Source organism: Falco naumanni, chromosome Z (assembly GCF_017639655.2).
Source record: "Falco naumanni isolate bFalNau1 chromosome Z, bFalNau1.pat, whole genome shotgun sequence".
NCBI lineage: Eukaryota > Metazoa > Chordata > Aves > Falconiformes > Falconidae > Falco > Falco naumanni.
In genome coordinates, this window is record NC_054080.1 from 57,175,749 (window position 1) to 57,197,092 (window position 21,344).

General features: G+C 43.0%; 1 protein-coding gene across 1 annotated transcript in view; it reads right to left on the minus strand.

Moving 5' to 3' along the window:
- Positions 1-21,344, minus strand: part of LOC121081189 (doublesex- and mab-3-related transcription factor 1-like) — a 63,229-nt gene that overhangs the window by 231 nt on the left and 41,654 nt on the right. The window lies entirely within an intron of this gene.

Below are 21,344 nucleotides of genomic sequence, written 5' to 3' on the forward strand. Positions count from 1 at the left end.
CCCACCCGGGAAGAGGGGCTCGGGGTTACCCCCCCGCACGGTGGGGTGGGGGCCTCGCCTCGCCCCTCCAACCGAGATCAACACGATGGGAGTAACGGGGGGCAGAAACAACCTCGGGTCTGGGGGCTGCAGCCCCTCTGCCCCCCTGGAAACCAACCTGCCTACAGACCTAAGGGCAGGGCTGGGGCAGCCCGAGGATAAAGCCGAATATTAAAGAATTTAAAACTAATATAGTGCTAGGAACGGTTGCAACATTGCAATTTGCAGTAGATACAAAAACCAAGTAAAAGGGTCTCTGACCTTCCTCACCTTAGATGAGTTGAGATCCACCCCCAACACTCCCTTCCTGCCTACCGTGAATATAATTAAGGGGAAGCTGCAGTGGTAATTTCTCTCCTCATTAACTTCCTGATTGGTTTCAGGCTCAGGATTCTGGCGGGCAGCAGTTTGTCACCAATTCCAAATGGCCAATCGTTAATACTAATGTTTGTGTAACTAACTGCCAGCATCTGCCACGGCTTCTTGTACAACAGTAATAGTGAAAGGGTAACATTAGTGCTTCCCGTGTTAATTCAGATTCTGTTCATCAATAGGAAAATCTATGATGTAATTAGCAAAATGCATTGGTAGTTGAGGCAGTCGGAGGGAACTAAATCACAGCAGGAGCTCCATGGGCCCCTGACACCTTAATCATCAATACTTACTATGTTCTGGATTTTACTGTTTAGTGGAGAATATTACCAGGCTGTGATCTTTTAAAAGAGAATATTGTTTACAACCATTGCTTGTTTTTTAGAAGCCATGATGAATCTAGTACAAACTGTGCAAGAATAAGGAATACGGAGTTGAGGCTTCAACTCTGTCCCCAAACTGCACCATTGTTCTTAAGCAAGCTGCTCCTCCGCGCTTGAGCCCTGGGTGCTTGCAGACTCTGGGGACTTCTTAGAACGTCTGAAGTTCAATGAAAAGGCTAGGCTTTGGTCAGGCTTGACTTCTGACAGACAGGCAAATCCAACGAGATTCAAGGAAAGTAAACGGCAGCCACCTGGGTTTACCCTATCACCAGGAAAATGAAAAACACTTTTAAAAAACCACCAACATCCCATTTCTGTAGTGTCTTGTTTCTGCAGTAACTTCCACTTGCAGCTCAGCTTCCCCATTTCTCCTTATATTAAACACGACACTGGCTACCAAGAGATGGAAAAGATACGGAGCTGAGGTCTCATGTATCATCTTCATTCACCTACTTCTCCTGTGACTACATAAAATGGCAACTTCTGTTATTTTCAGTGTGTTTTGCCCTTCTCTGACATTGCAGAACCTGGCTCCCTGATATCATGCAAGCCTCTCCTTGGCTGCATGCAAGGGACAAGTAAGGCTCTCACATCACCTGGCCAAAACAGACTCTACTACTGTCTTTTAGATCTGACATAGTTTTGATTTTTTTTTAAACCCGATGAATGGGACATTAACCCCATATTACATTTTGTCCTAGCTAAAAGACAAAGAAATGAATGCAGTGCTTAGATATGAAAGAATGACAAAGAAGTCAAGGCAACTTCTAACAGTTTTTAGACACCCTGCAAATGCTGCCAACGGCTTAATGACACAGAAAAAGGAAGCAGTGTCTGCAGCATCATGTATTCCTCTGCTGTGCAGTCAAATGCACAATACAGCCGAACAGGTCTCCAACATTTCCAGGCCTGAATAACCACTGGACTGCGGCACGGTGGCAGCGATTTGCACCTATAGCAGTCCAGAACAGCACTTAAGTAACCAGCTGTTGGGAACAACTGTGTAGATTTTTGCTTTTTCTAGCCCCCCAATACTGAAACACAGAAATCCAGCAGTGCTGCAGGATCAGAAATGCCCCTTGTGGGATGCTAGAGCCAAGCTCTCTTCTGCCATGACAATATACCAGGTGATTCCTGATGCTGTGTTTCCTGCCTTCCCTTCTCAGTGGGTTAGAGGGGTTATGATGGAGTCCAAGAAGGAGTCACACTTCCTCAGCGTCTGGATGAGGGTGCAACTCACCTTTCCACTTCATTTTCTCTGCTAAGTCTGTGCTTGAAATGTCATCACTGCCTCAGAGTTCCTAGCACTTGAACCAGATGCAAACATGTAGGTTAGGGAAAACAAGTGGAGGAACAGAGGAACATTTCTGCTCCTCTGGAAGGGAAGAGGGAAGCTGGCTCCCCTTGTGAGACAGGCTCACAGCACAAACATATTCATTGGGTGGCCCAGTCTGCACCACACTCCCGTGATCTGATGCATATACCATGTCATTATTTCAGGAGAGAAACTTGTTGGAGTGGTTCATACTTCAATTACTACAAAATGACAGAACAGAGATGCTCTGTAGTCCACATCTCCATGTCAACGGGGAAACCACCTACAGAAAATGCAGCAACTGGCAACCCTCCTGACACATGTTAGAGACTAGATCCTCAACGGTCATTCAGGGCCTTGGCTCTTCCCTGCCAACAGCACAAGCTTTGGTTGGATCTGGCCGCATCTAGCATCAGGAAACACCTCTTTCTACATGAGGTACCCTGTGTTATGCAGTAAACACACAGTAGTGTGGCTTCCACAGAGCTGACTGGCTCAGAGGCTCAGCTCTCTGACTCTGAAACCTTGTTCTGCTCTGATTTAGCACAACCCAACGTGTTAAGATTTAGGACACACTGTAAGGAATCTCTGTTCCCAGGCTCTGGGGCAGAGGTATGAAGGAAGCAACTGAGGTTGAAAGGGGATAATTTTTTGTTTACTCCTGAGTAGCCAAATGGGCAAGTGGCTTATTTATTGTAAAGGATTTGTTAATATTTTTGGTATGCATGTGCCTGCAGTGATGGAAACGCCCATTTTAAAATACTGTGATCTATCAATCCCTGTGACGAAATTACAGAAAGTTCTCTTCCTAAATGGAAAGAATCCAAGAGGAAACCCATTCAACATGCTACAGCACGGATGTTAAAACCCTCCCACAGCAAAACTGCCACTTCATTTTCACAATCTATTTTTCCTGCAACCTCACGTTAAATTAGCGTAAACCTGAGGAATGACACAGAGGGCAACTTTTTTGCAAACAGACATCTACATCACAGCACCTCAAGCAGTGGCTCCTAAGCCTTCTGGGCCAGTGGAGCTCCACCAGTCTTCCAACATTTTTCGTGGGGCATCAGACATCGTGATTGAACTTCAAATGGGAAGTGTCATTACATGGGAACAGTTCCAGTCACCACCTGGTTGGCTCACAAGCTGCCTCAGGGTCTGAACATGGTGTAATTCCCCAAAAGAACTGGTAAGTTTGTACTGAGAAGCTGAACTGAGAAGTTTGGGCTGAGAAGTTTCTCTTAAGCAGTGAGGCAACTGCAGGGATCACTGCGCCAACCAAGCCACCCGGCCGAGGACATGGCAGCATCATAAGGACGAACTGACATGCAGGCAGGCAAAGTCACCATGCAGAGGCAGGTGCACCCCAGCTCATGAATCCCCTTCCTCAAAAGATGAATGTCCCGGAAACCGTTAACTACGCATGTGAGCTAACTCACCTGAGAAGTGGAGAAGGCATGTCAGGGGTGGAGAAAGACCATATGTAAAGGGGGACTCCCCAAAGGTTCTGGTGACTCTTTGCACCAGACACTCCCCGTGGGCCAGACCAATGCTGGATCCAGCACTGGTCAACTTTCTCTCTCCACTCCCCCGTCTTCTCCTTCTCCTCTCCCTTTCTTACTCAATACTTCTCCTTCTCTTTCAAGAAATGCATTACCCTTGTAAGTTGTTGATAACTGCAAAGTGTTACTGCCACTTCGATGTATGCAGCCAGAACAAAGACCTTGTGTTTGTGGGCCTCTGGTGCCATTTCACCTTAATCTGACCACAGGAATCAGCGATTCTGAGTCACGCACCCCTCCTTCTACAGGAAAGTGGGTTGGTCTTCCACTCACTTCCAAACTGGTCACTGTTTTGACAGTCAGGCAATTTGGGCTGTATGTGCTGGTCTCTGAATGTACACAGGGATGCATAAGGGCAGCCACATCAATTTTAGAAACAACCTGGCACTACCAAGATACTACTTCTAGCAGATGAGAGAGTATCCTGTATCCAAACCTGCACCGCTCACTTGGATAGACTTCCACTGCAGTTGATGGGAGTCACCAAAGTCAAGTGAGTAGCTGCAATCCAGATAATAAGAGCAAGATACTCGGATTGGGACTTGTAGCTATAAAAAGGCAGCAAAAAGGAAATGAGCAATTCTGTTCCAGTGTTTTAATCACACAGCAATAAAATGTAGAACTTCCAAGTTCAAAGAAACAAAACCCATGTTCTTTTTGATTTAAGTCTATGAGTTTCATCTGTTTGAGGTTTGCGGCTGATACTCCCCCTGTTGTTACACAGCCCTTATCTGTGTAAATTACAGTACCAGAATTGGGTCTATGACAGTTTTTAAAGACCATTCCTTGATCTAATTACCTTTACCCTTGGGAAAACACCTGAGTACTTTTGAGCCATATGAATTCAAAAAATTTCCAGCTAATACTGCACAGGAAAAGAAGCGAGAAGAGATTCCAGCCATAAACACAAAACCTTACATTTTCTGACATGGGAAACTGCATTGACTTTTAACGTGAGTGATCCCTGGAATTCAATGGACTGAAGAAAATAATACACTTTCAGTGATGTGAGAAAGCAGAAGGATATTCATGCCTGAAAAGTAAATATTTCCCCGCGTTTACATTTAAAAAACTATTAAACTCTCAATAAGGAGCAATTTTTAAAGATTTAAGTTGAGAGGTACCATCCATTTCTCAAAACTCTTTCACCTTCTTTTTCAGGGAAAAGGAAAATAAGTAAGTTTGCCATTCCCACTTGCTGCTAAGGTCTATGCACTTCATCCCGGTGTGCACACGTATGTGTGTGAACACAGCCACGTGTACAAGATGAAGGGGAGCAGAACCAGACTGCCACTGGCAGGTCAAGGGCACTGAAGCATCACTGAATTGTGCTTGGGTTTTCGGCATGAGGCTAGACAGGAACTACTCTGCTCTTTGTAGCGGAAACATTTTCCTTTTGCAAATACCACTGCAAATGGATGCTAAGAAAGCTGTAACTTCCACTCCAGGCTCCACAGGTCCTGTATGAAGTGTCTTGAAAAAAAAAAAAAAAGAGGCCTGGGAAACCGGTGGCAGTCAGACCAAGAAGCAAGCCATGCTATCTGCATGAAGGGTGCAGCGAGAGAGAATGTCATCGGCATTCTCCCCAGGTTACCATCTCAAGGACTGGCACTGGTCTTCTCAGTGCCGCTATCGGACATAGTGGTGTGACTGGCAATGCTCTGAAGACAGGCTGGCTTGGTGGCATGTAAATACCACAGGCTGAACTTAGTTTGAAAACACTGCCCGGTTTCCAATCAAGTTGATGGCACCTTGCTGCTCAGCTGCTCAGATTGACCCTGGAGGGCTGACTTTACCACCACCACCAGCAAACAGCCTGCCAACCTACAGCAACTGTCGTAACACACATGGCAACTGCCTGACAAAGCATTATGCCACAACACCAAACCAAATCAACGAAACAAAAAAAATGGTTACTGCTGCAAAACCAGGCACTCAGAATCAAGAGAACCATCAGGGCTATCTCATTCACTGGCTCCACAACAATTTTCCTATTGTGGAAAAAGTATCAGAGCTGCAACAAGAGTGTCAAGGTCTGTCCTGATTTTGCTGTAGATCACCATAAGATGGGCAAGATGAAATCCCGATGCAAACACAGGCAGAAAGGCCAGGTTAAGTTACCCTGAGCAATTAAGTTATCCTAAGCAATCTCCATTCAGCTGCCTCTCATCTTTGGAGCGCCTAACCCTATGTTCCCAAAAGTTCAACCCTCTAAACACTGAGTTAATTAACAAAAGGTCAAAAAGAAGATCTATCTTCACTGAATCTCTCATGTGATTCATTCCTGTGTGAAGGCACTATTTCAAAAGATGGAGGACTACTGACTTACACCAAGATGAAGAAACCGGTGTTATTAAAAAAACCGCCATGCATGGCGATCAGTCTCATACTTTGGTATTCTGCTCTGTGCAGATCAAAGACATCAGCAGTCAGGAGACTATGGCTCAATGCGTTCCCGCCTGAGGGCCACAGAGAAGCTGCAAAACGTTAAGAAAATTAAACTTTCATCAGCTATGATTTCAAGATTTCCTTTAAACACAAAGATGTGTATTTTGTAAAGCTGCAGTAACTCATGTTTCTGAAGGACATTCAGACTTCGTGAATCCACAGTATCCTTTAGTTCTTTTGCTTCTACTCTGTGTGAACTAACCTAAAAAAAAAAAAATGCTGTCTCCTTCCTCACTCAGGATGACTGCTGGGATGAAATGGTTCCTACTGGCTGAGAACTCCTGCCAACCTCTGCAAGTACATAAATACGCTAAGAATGTTCTGTGTTGACTATCCTTCTCCTTCCATCCCTCTGGCCTCAACAGACATGGGGCAGGTGATGGCTCCCACAGGGACAAATTCAGCATGGCCACCCAAAGCCAATGGTTTCTGCTCACTGCAGCTCGTCACTACAACATAGCAAGGGTGCAGGCTGCTTAGAAGCGGTGTTATGCACAGCAGGGAGTAAGACGAGACATGAGTCTAACAGGAGGCTGATATCAAGTAGTTATAAGGGACTAACGAGAACTCAGCTATGGATCTGCCTTAAAACTGAACTCTGTGTATTACATGCACTAGCTGAAATGTCTTTGCAATTTTTGCTTTGATCAGTATGTTGTGTACTCTTCTGTGCCAACAGTAATGCAGACCAACTTATGAGAAAATGGGAGTGGTGGTTCTTTTCTGCTTTGCTTGTTAGTAACACAAGGACCACCAGTCCAGTTCTATAAACATATGTCCATGGGTATTTTCTCTCTGACAAGAAGTTTCAAGAGGACAAGCAGAGATGCTTTTCAATGCAAAAATAAAAACAAGCCTAAAGATCTGGAACTGAAAACATGTCCCACCTGTGTCTCTTAACACAGATATACTATTTCACAGTAGAGCCCTTCACCCTCTCAAACACCTACCCTTCTCACTAACATTAGGATTATCCTGGATGCCCACAGTAGGGCACATTTCATTGTGTATTTACAAATAGCATTAATTCTTGGCAATAGGAACTTAGGATAAAAGGTAAAATACTGAATGGAGATGTTTATTCAGCATACTTTACTACAGATTATCTCATTCTTTTCCAGTTCCTGCTTGCACTTTTAGCAACTGAGAAGGCAGGACTGTAACTGATGTAATTAGAAACCAGAGGCTGAAGAAAATACCCTCCTGTTGACTCCCTCGCCCCTGGCTTTAAATTCTCTTACAATAATATGTGAAACAATCAAACAAGGTTTTCCACTTCTCACCCACCACCAGTTAGACAGGGAGGATACAAAGATGACATTCAGGAAGCACAGGAAGCTTTTTTTTTGAACACTCCAAAACCTACCTTGAAACTATACTAAGCCATTATTAAAAAGCAACTGCTCTACATGCTTGCAGACACAATTCAGAGCAGAGCAGTACTGATGGACCAACACTCTGCTATCACCCGTGTTACATTCTGTGGCTAACTTGATGTCACTAAGCCACTGCTGCAGGCTAGGAAAGGCAAATGGTGAGCCATCTCAGAAAAAAGTTCAGGAGGATCAGGTGTGCTGAGTACCCTTGCTTTGAATGATTGAAAGGCAACGTGCTGAATTCAGCTGGCAGAGACAGGCTTTTGGGTTAGCAGAAGTGAACAGTTACTTATCTCCTGTGTGAGTTATTTGCCAGAAATGCTTCCTCTGCCTGAGCCAGGTCTCAGCAAGGTATAAACCAGTTACAACTCCACAGAAAGCTCCCCAATTTACATTCCACTGCCAGGTGCCCAGATGGGTACTTCTCTTAGTAAGGAGACACGATTTTAATGGTTTCACACAGACATTTTCTATTTTGGAAGACACGAAGTGAAATGTTCTCCAGGAACAGGACATCTCAATGTAAAGCAGACACTTCCCACTGCTGGATAACAAGGTAAAACATGCACTTCCACAGCAGTTTTTATGGGTCATCTCTAAGCGCAAACATTCTGTACAATTACACAAGCAGCACAATGACCTCAGCATCACAGAAGAGCTGAGATGAGGTCACAGCTTTAAGGTATGTTTAATCTGGTAGTAACACTACAAAGAAAAGGCATCACAATAAAATGCCAAACTCATCTCCCTTTTCCCTTCCTACCATTCTCCAGTCATTTATTTAAACCCTGCATTGTCCTGTGCACAAATTTGTGCAGCAACATGGGGAATTACGCTGCAAACTAATTCTGCTGCTGAACATGCAGCCCCTTTGGTTTTGTATTGCTAGTATGGGTAAGATGCATTTGCTTCTCCTTCAGGCTGTGTCTCTGTTACAACTACCAGCAGACCTAATTTTGAAGATCCCTACTTCTCTCAGACATTCATATTCCAACACGGCAGGGCAAAGCCAATGGTTTGCATGGCTGCACTCCAAACCAGAGGCCAACAAGGCAACAATGATTTTGCAAAAAAACCCACAAACAAAAAACTATTTCAAGATTCAAGATTAGAGAACAGCCACAGAAACATATGAGGAGACATCAATTTCCAGGAAAGGTGTATAAAAAATTGCCTGTGAGAGATGGGTGTATTTGGAGATCTGACACCAGGTGCGGAGCAAGGAATCTTAGAGGAAAGAAGTGACTTGCTTCATCACTAACAAGGCTGTGACAAAGCTGGGACCTTTCATCTCTGTTCCTGGAGGTTGGATACTACTTCTCCATTCCACAAACAACACCAGAGACTGATTCTCCATCAAAAAAAGATGTTCCTGGTGTGTTGTACTCAGAACACTGGCAAATGACAGAGGCAGCTCTGAGAAAACAATATGGACTTAAAATTCATTTTCTCAACTGTTTTTCTCATCCCTATAGTATTTAAAAACTGTTCTAACAACAAGATTAAAACAGACAGTTATCAATCATTTCTCTTAAGAAGTACCTAATTATCTTGCCAGCTTGCTGGTGTGCATGCCCAAACATCTATTTATCCTGCCAGGGCTGGTTTTGCCCAAAATTGCTGAGGCTTGGGCCTGCCTAGGCTTTTCCATTGCTCAGTCCAGCAGCAAAGCAGTTACCTCAGCACGCCACATGCTTCTCCTGTGCAGCCACCTCCGAAGCCAGATCCATGAAATGAACTGCATTTTTTGAAAAAGCCATCTGTTTTTTTCCTGTGCACAGGATCCAGACAGAAGAGGCTACATAAACGTGCACACGGGACAACCTCTGGTAGCAAGGCAAAACCAGCAACAGAGTGCCTACAACTCCAAAGCTAGGCACAAGAATCATAGAACGGTTCAGGTAGGAAGGAATCTTTAAAGGTCATCTAGTCCAACCCCCTCTGCAATAAGCAGGGACGTCTTCAAGTAGATCAGGTTGCTCAGAGCTCCATCCAACCTGACCCTGAATGTTTCCAGGAATCGGGCACATACCACCTTTCTGGGCACCTAACACCTCTCTGGGCAACCTGCTCCAGAGCTTCACCACACTCATAAAAAATGTCTTATATCTAGTCTGAATCTACCTTTTTTTTTAGTTTTATACCATTACCCCTTGTCCTATCACAACAGGCCCTACTATAAAGTCTGTACAGATCCTTCTTCTAAGTCTCCTTTAAGTACTGGAAGGCCACAGTAAGCTCTTCCTGGAGCCTGTTGAGAAAATGTCACGTGTCCAGCTGAATCCTCTGCTTGTCCCACTGTGCATTTGCAGAAACGTGACTTCAGCAGGAACAACCAGTGGGCTGGATTTCTTCCAAAGCAACAGTTTTTATTAGAACAATTTCCAGCCAGCTCTAAAGAAAACACAGCATCATCTCTCTGCACCCCACAGTCCCCGTCAGGCATAATCTGGAGACCTCACAGTAATTTTATGGAGACTGTTTACTGTCCATTTCCTTTGGGGTCTGGATCTTCTCCTATGCCATTGACACAGGCTTTTCCATACATCGCAGACACCATCTAACTGGCAGATAATGCCACACACAGGCAACTGAAATGGACATCCCCAGCTGCTGCCAACCAGTGGCAAAGTAGCTGTGCACACTTACCATGGCTGTGGCGTGGCAGCATGTGAAGATGAATGGAGAAAAAAGGCTGCCTGCTGTTTCTCTGTGGGGTGACTGCTGACACTGCAGCATGCAGATGGACAGGCATGGGGGCTGCTCCCTGTCTAGAGGAAAGACCGCGCACACTACATCTACCTCCTAGTGCAACACCAGAGACAGCCAGTGACTCCCGACTCATCTGCTTCTGGGCATCACTACAATATAGCTGCCTTTGTTTTGCTTGGTGTATCTATTTAAAACCTGTTTAAACAAGAAGTTCCTTTTGAGTAACTACTTCCAGCAGCACCAACTGTCCTACTCAGAAAATGCACTGCCATTTGCAATACCTGTGGCAGGAAAAGCAATGGTAATCTTTTGAAAAGCAATGGTAATTTTAAAGGAAAGAGTGCACTCAAGGCTGTAATGTTATCAAGCTGCAGAGTATGTGGAGAGACACAAAAAAAGGCACAAGGTTTCCTCCTTGTGTAGATATACTAAAGGAAGGAAAGAGGATTCTAAGAGCTTTAATATCACATTTAACTTTTTGGATTCAGCACAGAAATCTAAACATAACACTATTTTGGCTGAATGTCTCTCTATTCTTGGGTCAGAAAGGCTGTTAATCATCACTAGCATATCACAAAAAAAGGAGGATATCACAGTCTGTGCAACAGCAGGACTAGCCATGTAAATATAAACGTTAATTCCGGTCAGCCCTCTTTACATTTCTGTTGTTGTCAATGCTGCTTTAAATCTATAAAGCAGGATGCAATACATGCCCATTGTCATCAGTCATAATGCTCAAAGAGTAATCAAATAGCTAATAACGATGGCCTCGGCTCTTTCAGGTTCAGTGACAGTCTTAAGTTTAGGAAATATGGGCTCAGTGCAAAAGTGACATATTATACAGCTTAAAATGTGTTTTTGGACATGATTTGCAAGCTTTTGGAGATCAAGAGGTTGCTAAACAATCAGAGAAAATGCTGTCTAATGCAAGTGATCTATTGTAGTAGATACAAGAGATTTTTCACTTGCAAAAAATAGATTATTTTTTTCTTAATGCTCTTAGAATGCAAGCTGCTTTGCTGGGAAGGGAGAAAACAAGGACCTGCAACCCATACCACACCAACAAAAGCTGCAGGAGGTTTGTCACTGACTTCAGCATGAACAAGACTACTCACCAATGACCATGCTCAAAATTGAACAAGAGGGAAGAAAGAAGGTGCCTTATCATTTACAGCTTACAATTTAAGTGAATCTGCAGTTTAGAAAGCCCAGAAGGCTTTAAAGTGACTTAATATTACCACTTTTTAATATTAACTCTAAACTGGAAGCAAGTCAAGCAGCTTTGCAGTAAAACGGCTCAACAAGTATTGATGAAATATTCAGCACAAGATGGGTATATGCATGAACAGAGTAAAAACGTTGCTACTTATTTTAAAGTGAGATTTATGCCCTCCGAAGTTTAGGAACCTCACTGCAATAAGTCACAATACTTGAGAAAATAGGGACAAAAACCGAACACAAAACATTTCTGAAGTAGTCAAGTAAGTTAAATGAAGTTTCACACAACATTAGGCTTAAGACAGACCTGCTGCATTATATTTATATTTATTTGCACAAACACAACAGCAGTATTAAATGCAGACAGTGAAACACTGGTGCAGCACAGAGGCTGGTCCTGCACCGAGGTGAAAGGCCAGCCTCCAGCTGACCAGGTGCCATCAGCTGGAGGGCACAGGCTGCACCTAACAACGCTGCTGGTGCTGGCAGCAGCACCTCTCCAGGCCCAGGAGGTCCTGCTGACTTCCTACAGCTTTCTACAGTGATGAAGACCTGGTGGCATGGTCAACCCACCACTGTCCAGTGCTTCCTTCAGGATCCTGACAGCAGCAGCCTTGCTAGGAAGGGCCAAACTCCCCTAAGATCACAGTTAACGGTCTACAAGCTGTGGGTCAATAGAACCTAAAAACCTTGGTTGTTTTAGTTTCCTACAAGGGTACTATGTCAGTCCAGTGCTACTATGCCATCTTTCCTTACTAATGTTACTGGAGTGGGCTTGGGTGTATCTGACCTATGTATCTGACATGTGCTTCCCTTGCCTTTGCTTGCCACAGCCTGAAGTCAGGAAGGAGAACCTTAAATCATGGTTAAGTGGAAGAAAAGTTCTAAAATAAAGAAATTAATAAATAGAAAATCAGAATTTTATCATTGGCTCTGTTGTACAAAAAATTTTAAGACAGGTTTCTTGGGTCTAGAGGGCCAGTGCAGACACTGGTGGCTGTGTTGAAGACTGCTTGCTTTCAAGAGGACCACTCCAGTGTTATGCCTCAGTTAATTTCAACAACGCTGAACGCAACTCTGGCCAGTACGAAACTGATTCAACAATGTAAGGGCAAGGCAGGGAGAACAGAAGGGAAGCAAAAGGTAGAGCTCATCCTCTGCTGCATCATACAGGGCTGCTGCAGCCCACCACAGACATGGGGCAGTGAAGGGGGGAGAGGGGAGGGGCTGCAAGGAGCTTGCACCATGCAGAATAACTGAGTACCTGGTGCTGTTCAGGGTCAAGGCAGGCTTTTTCCCCCTCCCTTGGAGAATGGGGCAGGCAGTCTTCATCCGCACATGCAGCTGACAGGCACAGCAGTTGAATGCAGCAAGAAAAGCAGATGAAGTGATCCAAGCTGGACAGTTAAGAGGCAGAGGCAGAGAGGTCAGCCCCACGGCTGAGAAGGGGTAATTACTTTCGAACTAGGGACCAACCCACATTCCTCTCTCCTCACCAGTTTTTAACTACAGTTTAGGCAGCTACAGCTTCATTTGGGTTAGTCCCTGCAGGAGTATTGATATAACACGAATATACCAGACACCTCTCATCAACAAACCAGTGTTGCTTCACTGCAGTGTAGGCTGTCTGCACAAACTCACGTGCAGTATTTATCCCTTGGAAAAACTAGACATTCAATCCACAAAATTAAAGTCCCGGGAAACACTTCTGACACTGGGAAGAGCTGGGGAAAGACGTGTATGGCACAGCTGGTACAGACAGCTTTATGAACTAGAAGTTTGTATTTATCTGAGAGAGGGGACAGCAAAAACTGAGGTGTGCAAAGTCTTTATCTGGAGTATTTAGCAGATTTAAAACTGTATTTAAGGGTACAGAGCTAGCTCAAATCTGACTCAGACTGAAATTTATCAAAATGTGTTTTATACAGCCAAAAGCCAACACTAAAATCTAATAAAAAAAATCTAGTGTAAACAGCTGTTTCAGGGTGGGGAAATAAAACACTCCTTGCAGTGTCTGCAACTTCCCTGAGAGAGAAATGGAAGGGGAAAATGATTTGTAAGTGAACAGGAGAGAGAGCTCATTGATTTTTCTTTTTATTTCATGTCTAGAAAGGAAACAAAACTAGTGACAAACTGGACTAAAAACATTCTTTTATGTTCAGCAGTCCAAGACATGATTAGTGCCATGCTTGGGGTAAACAAACATGCTACCCACAGCACATGGGGGGTGATTCAGGCCTTATGCAAACCTTCTGCTTGTGAAACTTAGCTGATTTATCAGATACTGTGAGATAACATCAGACACAGAGCTTTAAAACTGGCACTGTAACCTTACAAAAACTCACAAAATAAATGCAAAGACGTAAATACCAGTGTTAAAAAAGAAACAAATTCACAATTGTTTGGTTTATTTCAAAATGAACCACAGGGAGTCCTACATGGTTAACTTGGCTCCCATGCTTTCTAGATTACATATTAGAATGAATCCCAACAAATGAGGCGTTCAATTCCAAAGATACTTCAAAACCAGTCTCCAGATCTTTTCAGACTTTTAAGAGAAGTGCACTTCAAAAACAAATGTTCCCCCTCCAACCCCTTTCAAACATTTTTAAAGTGAGCTGTAATACGCCCATCTGCGCACAGATGCTTTCAGCTTTTCTCACACCTTGTCCAACCTGTAGGTGCCAAGCGGGGTAGTCCCTTTTGCAGCAGAGCTGGGGTGCGCTCCAGAGAAGTGTTAGGGATCTGTGGGCATTTGCCTCATGGCCACACCACCATGCACGTGCTGTGATGCAACGGTAACATGCTCTGCAAGCAGGAGCTACACCAGCGCAAGGCAGCATCACTACACGCAGGTGGTGCAATTGCTCATGGGAATCAGTGGGCAATTGCCCTGGCAGAAACCACCACCTTCAGCTCTTCTCCTTAAAACACCAACAGTGCTACGAATTTAATGAAAATGCTGACACCCTCTTAATTACAGAGGGCAGAGTGGAGTCCCTCTCCTATTGTCATTATGCACAATGAGCATGAATATGTGTTTATATATGATCTTATTTAGATGCGTGGAAGTAGTGAGGGGAAGCACTTTTATATGGCGCACAACAAGTTCACTGATTTTGCATCAGCTTAGCAAGAAAAATCTGGTATTTTTCCATTTTTCAAGTGAAAAAACACTTCATCTAAATAGTTCTTTGTGTGTTCTCAGTATAGCAGACTAAGAAAATGTCACAAGCAGAGAGCAGCTACAACACTTGCATGTCTGATCTACTTCAACAGGTTTGGAGGAAAGGAAGTATAATTTATTATAGCCTATTTAGCTCTGCAACAATTGCCCTTCAAAACCCCACGGAGAACAACGTAATTGAACAATTGAATGTACATGCCTTCTTCCCTGCAGAAACCTCAAACAGCCTCGGGCAAGAGCTAATACAGATGTAGTACAAGGCATTAAAAGAGTGCTGGATGCTGTAGCTAGCAATTATCCTGGTATTTAACCATATCTATCGTTCATCAGGAAAGCATTTAGTGCAGTAGTCGAGCGAGACAGGCTGACACGGAGCACAGCTACTTAACTGTCCCCTCCAGCGATTACACTTTCTCAACCTGAGACTCATGTCAACTTTAACAACTATGCATTGACTTTTCACTTCTATAAACATTAAGGTATGATTGACAACTTCTGGATGCCAGAGACAGTCATTATAATTGGCCAACTTACCGTTAGCTTATTTGTGGTGTGTTTTTTCCCCCCCGATTCTCAGCAATTTCCTTCTGGACTATTTTCACAGTGCTGTATAGGTATGTTTACCTTGATTCCTTGCAAAGTCACCATAACAAAATGCCACTACTATCATAAGACCTTTGCAAGTGTGTGAGAAAATAACATAAAATCAAGTGACTGAAGATAAGATACTTTTTTTTCTTTTTTCCTTAGTCCCAGCCAGCACTTGCCCATTTAACTCAAATTTGGAGATACCTGGACAGCTACAACTGGGTGCTAGCACTGCACTAAATACTGTTGATGTGGCACCTCTCTGGAATATTTTTACCAATTCCTGCCCTAACACCTGGAAGTCTCATTCAATCTATGCATGGCAGACACTGCAAAAGGAACAAGTCACCTCCAAGAATGGGAAACTAAATGACAAGCTCTATGATAATGTTCTGAGTATGTATTCATAAAGACCTCAAGCTTCCCAAGTCTGTTGCAGAGTCCTTATGCCAAGGCACCACTTCCTATATACATTTGAAGACTGCAGCTTAGTAAAGTTACTAGAAACCAAACAGATACATAAAGCAGTCAAGGTTGTGAAGAAATACATCCCTTTGATTTTAAATGCCACATTCTGGTGCCTGAAACCACTACATTCTAAGAGACAGTTTTATTCTTCACCACTCTTAATTCAAGCACAGGACTAACATAAAAGATGTCCAAACTTGCCCTTCTCAAAATACAAGCAGAAAGTAAAAATAAAAAAACCCACTTCTACCCTCTGACCCTCTCATCTTCCCTAAGAAACCTTCCTGGATCCTTTAAAGCCTCTGGTAAAGACGATGGTGAGATTAATACTGTATCACTAAATTAATTATGAATATGAACAGGTCCGGCATGCTATTGGTATGCCTGGAAGCCTCTGTATTTACGTGATTACTGGAGCTGAGGCTTTACCTTCACGCTGCCTGCAGCAGACTGAAAGGTAAACTTTACAGTGCTGGATTTTTTAATAAAAACATAATAAATCAACTAAATAAAATCAGTAACAATAAGCACATTCGTGGAAACTGTTCTGAGCTGGAAAAGCATGATTTGACTGCAGGATTAGCATGACAAAAACAACTACAGGAGCTGAATACAGCTAAGGACAACAAATGAAGTACAGTTCTCTCTCCTCTCTGACAGTACCAACTGCAGTTCCGCTCCTTTTTCCACTTCTGAACTATATTTAATACCTGAGCACGAGTCTCAGTAATCTAAAATTAAATTTAACAGTATTTCAAACATCCCATCTCTCCCTCCAGTTGAAAAGCCTGGCAATAATAAAACTAAAAGATTTCACTTAAGAGTCCAGAACATGCCAGTTCTGTTTCAATCACAGAAGACACAGCAGTCACAGCACTAAAATAACAACATCACAGCAAGCACTTAAAAACTCTGCTGGTCTATCTCCAATCTTTAACTTCTTTTTAATCAGTTAACTGCCACCAAAGCACCTCACTTTGACTAAAGCAAGTTAGTGTCCTTGTTTGTAGGCCAACCAAGACAACATGCTTTTAAAGCTTCATGCGGCTATTACTGTTTATCTCCAGGGATATTTCTCAGACTACCAGATCCCCAAGACAGCAGATTTATCTCCAAAGACTCAGCCTCAATTTACTCATACACAAAATGTTTTGGTTATATTTTGCACCAACTTCCTACTTACATAACTGAACAGACTCCTACTGTTTTATCTTATTCTCAGTGACGTTGTGTCCACACTGCAGTTGAAGGGACTATAACAAGCCGGGAGAACACCTGCCATCCCAGTACACAATCAGATGTAGGTAACTTCTGTAGTTTTTGTATTTTAAGGTTTCTGTGTATATTTCCACCAGGTCTTCTGCTCAAAGTTTCATCTTCCAAGTATGGGAAGACATTCACACAAAAAACCCAACAAAAACCCACTCAAACCAAACCCCAGCAATGGTCCTTAGCTCCATTTCATTGGTTGCCAGCCAGCTGCATCATCTTGACATCTCAGAAGCAACTTCCTCCAGCTCAGCTGCTCCCACAGAGCTCTGCCTAACTGGAGCTCAGCTGCCTGCTGGGTGCACCTGCATGCATGCTTGTTCTCCCAAAGCCAGCACACCAGCTGTATGTAACACACTCACCTCACAGGTTCTCTGCCTTTGATTACTGAGAAATTCAATAGTAGTATCTGCTGTAGCAACCCTACAAAAAACCTGATTAACCTAAACAAAAATTCCTTAGGAACTAATGCCCATTCTGTGTTTCTAGACAGGAATCATAAAACAGCGATATTTGACCTGTATTTTCAACAGTATTTTTTGAAAATAAAGGGCTACTTGGCTGAAAAGCTAATGCTAAAATGCAGAACTTCAATGAAATACTGAAATATCTTTTAAGAAACAGCATGAAAATAAGACAGGGTCCCATCAGAAAAATAAATATTTGAACACATGCAGTGTCTGTATACAGAATGTGCGCATAGCATGTGTGTATCCATATAACCATGTATATATATCTCTATATCGATATAGGCACCCCCACACAAGTACAGGTATGTGTAGATTATATATATTATATATATAAAGCTAACTTTCAGTCCTCAGAAAACAAAAGCTATCCCCATATAACAGCCAAATTCCTACATAACTCAATTTCGACATCTCATCTGGTGTGAACTGCACTCATTCCTAGTGTAAACCCCAGCGCGCTCTGCAATGATATACTGTAATGTCACATCGCAATCTGGATTTACTATAAAGGGCTGCTGACGAGTTTCAGAGCAGTAAACATTGCTGCGAGGTGTATTTCACACTGAGCTGGTTTTTATGAAGAACACTTCACCGCCCAGCCACGGCACCCAGATGATGAATGGTGAAAGATGCATGACAAGCTTCATCATTGTTTGTAAATCTTAACTGTTCCTGCTCACTAACTCTGCAGGCAATTTTCAAAGACAGCGGCCGACAGAAGGACAGCACAGCTCTCCTGAAGGTTATTCAACTTGTACTTGGCCTAAGCTATGCCTGTGAAGAGCACTGGAAATAAACCAATTGGTTACACTGAAGCATAGAATTAAAAACATTGGATGGGCAGGCATGCTAATGGTCGCTAAATTAAGAAAGCCCATTAAGTAGCCTTGGTATTCATCCCCTACCCTGCCCTGCAGGATTACATACATCATGCACAGGCAACACACCCTGGTATTATTTATACATGCAATATAAATATGCATATTTATAAAATGGGCAGAATGAACGATGGGCTGTCTGCTCACACACCATGATTCCCTTGTATCTTGTGCAGTTACACACAGTGCTTGACTGTCCCCCAGCTCCTTTGCCCAGTGCTTGTAGGAAAGCTACTTCTGTTCTCTTCTGTCAGAAGTTTACCCTTGCAACAGGGTATAAGGCACGTATCTCCACAATACTCATGGAGAGGTGTTACCCTTTGTTTTCCCTGAGATCATTCTGGCATGGGAGCAGTGTCATGGACTGCAACAGCTTCTTGCAAAGAGTCACATTTTAGCTCATCATGTCCCTACTACAGGCGAAGCCAGTCTACACGGCTCTATACTGCAAAGCCTTAGTAATTCTGACTTTTTACTTCCCCCTTTTCTTTTCTTCAGAAATCAGTAGCAAATAGATTTTTTGCGAGAGTTTCTTACAGCCTGCAGAGGTTTGCTTTAAAAGCAGAAGCTGCAGAAGAATTAGCTCAGCTGGAGACCCTCACCCGAGCTGCAAAACTAATGTGAACTGCAAGATGCTCCATGTAGACCATCATGCACAGAAAAGATTACAGCTGAATATGGGATGAGTTCTCTTCTCTTAACCAGTCAACTACAAGATGCAACTGCACATTAAAGGAAAGCAAAGAGGTGAGCATTATCACTGTTAAAATTACAAATCACACCTGGGTAAGCACACTGTTACTGCTACCATCATAACAAGATGTCTTGATTTGTTTTAGACTTTATGGTAAAGTTTGTTTTACTGTTAATGATTTCTATCAATTTCTGCTTGCAGTAGGAAAAATTCTGCATCCAGAGGTAATAAAATCAGAGTGTCAAAGCCACACTGAGTATAAAAGGAAGTAGATCAACTGATGGTATGGATTTTTTCAGTGAAGTATCCAACATCCTTTAAAGTGTAAGAAAAAAAATCCCACACAACCTCATCAGCTATAGTAACAACCTTTGTCCCACACAAACAGCAGCTCCAACAGGCAGAAAATAAGTCCAGGGGTGCAGTGGGTATAAACCACTGGTCTCTGACATGTGGCTCTAAAATGCTAACTGCAAGAAGGACTGAGAATTAACCTCCCTCCGTTAAGAGAACGTAAAGTAAAAGAGGGAAGGTGTCTGGGGAAAGCAAACAGAGCTATTACTTATCCCAGGGCAGCATCCTGGCAGGGGCCTGCAGAGAGATGCTGAATGCCCATCATGTGAGCCGGCGCTGCCATGTGTGCTCTGCAGGGTGCTGTCAAGGTGGCACCACTCGCCCCAGCGCTTGCTCTCTGCTGCACCCTCAATGAGGGCCAGCAAGAGAGAAGGGCGTGCGTCAAAACCAGTCGTTCTCAGACCGGGATTGATGTGAAATTCTTTTCACAGAAGAAAACTCAAAAAAGCAGAGATTATGGCAGTAGGTATAAATTTATTGCTTTAGATATGCATCTGCTGTGGCTCACCACATTGCTGATTTGGTTTTCCTCAGAATAAAATGACTCTCCTCAAACCCCTGTTTTACCAGCTCAGTGCTGGCAACACTTACCGGAGTCCAGCCTTGAATTTCAAAATCCTTGCACCTTTTGATCCACACAAAGTATTACAGCATGAACAAATACATCCAGTGAAAAAAACCCTTTATTTGACTGCTTAGCAACTGTCTGGGCTGACTCCCTTCTTGGTAGATGTGGTTTTGCTGGTGTGGGTGGATGGGGTCCCACTGGCATCTCCTGAGGGTTCAGACTGTCCCACTCTCTCTGGCTGGAGTGCCAACAGATGAAAGCATTCACACGTATTTTTCATGAGAACTTAGCATTCCTCCTAGAGGATGCTAAGGCCTCAGTCTAGAAATACCTGCATTTCTACAAGAAGAGATTTGGCAGAAAACCATAAAAAACACAGCTTCTTCAGCTGCTCCTGTGGCAGGACCAGTGGCTTCACCCAGAGCAAACAGCAAGGGCTTATCAGCTGTCCTGGCATGAATCAGCAAAACTCATGAATCAAACCTGTAATTCTGCAATTGTCCAATGAAAAGTTGCTTTGCTGCACGTATTATTTTACTCTGTGTGTATTCTGTGTCTTATTTTATTCCAAGTGAGCATAATATAAAGGCTGCATTTAGAGAAGAAACTACTAAAATTAGCCTTTTAATCAGGAATAAAGTGAAGCAGAATGGGATGTAAGCAAATACTTCCATTAATTTCAACACTTCTTTTCAGACCTTTTAAAATTATTTTAATATTGGTCAAATCTTCACCAACCCAACTTAATTTAGACCACAGACAAATAATATACAAAAATACTTCAATTCACAGAAAATGAGTCACCACAGCTTATACTGAATATGCCTCACATTCTCAAATGTATTTCAATAGCTGCTGTTACAGTTAACGAAATGAAGTATGAACAAGAATGTCACAAATCAGTTAGTGACTTCCTTTGTTTAAAAGATTGAAAAATCCCTAAGTCCAACAACTGCCTAGTCAGCTAAGCCCAAAATTCAACATTTTCTTGAAAATGAAAATGACATGTTAAAAGCGAGTCTGCCTGAAGAGGTCTGTAAGATGTTGCAATGCGCACACACAAGCAGCAATGTAAACCAAGGCTTGCAGAAGTGCAGTATAAAATCTGCTCGCCATCCCTGCAATGAGCACCTAAGGGAAGCCACACAGCATAGCCATAGGGGACTGTAAGTAACAGCAAAGAGAAGGCACAAAAAAAAAAGAGGAACAGCTGCACAAAGGTCAAGATAACCACTTGAACTGACTGTTCAAAATCTGCAGATTTAGATGATTATCCCTTCCTTTCTTCTGTCTTGTTTCAAAATTTACTTCTAAAAGTTTGATGTAAGATGGATAGTTAGTGAGGAACACAGTCTCAAGTCTCCAGCAAACATTGCTTGCTCTTTCATCACTATTGATAGCATACTCTCAAATAGAGGTTGCTTTTTAAGCAAAAGATGC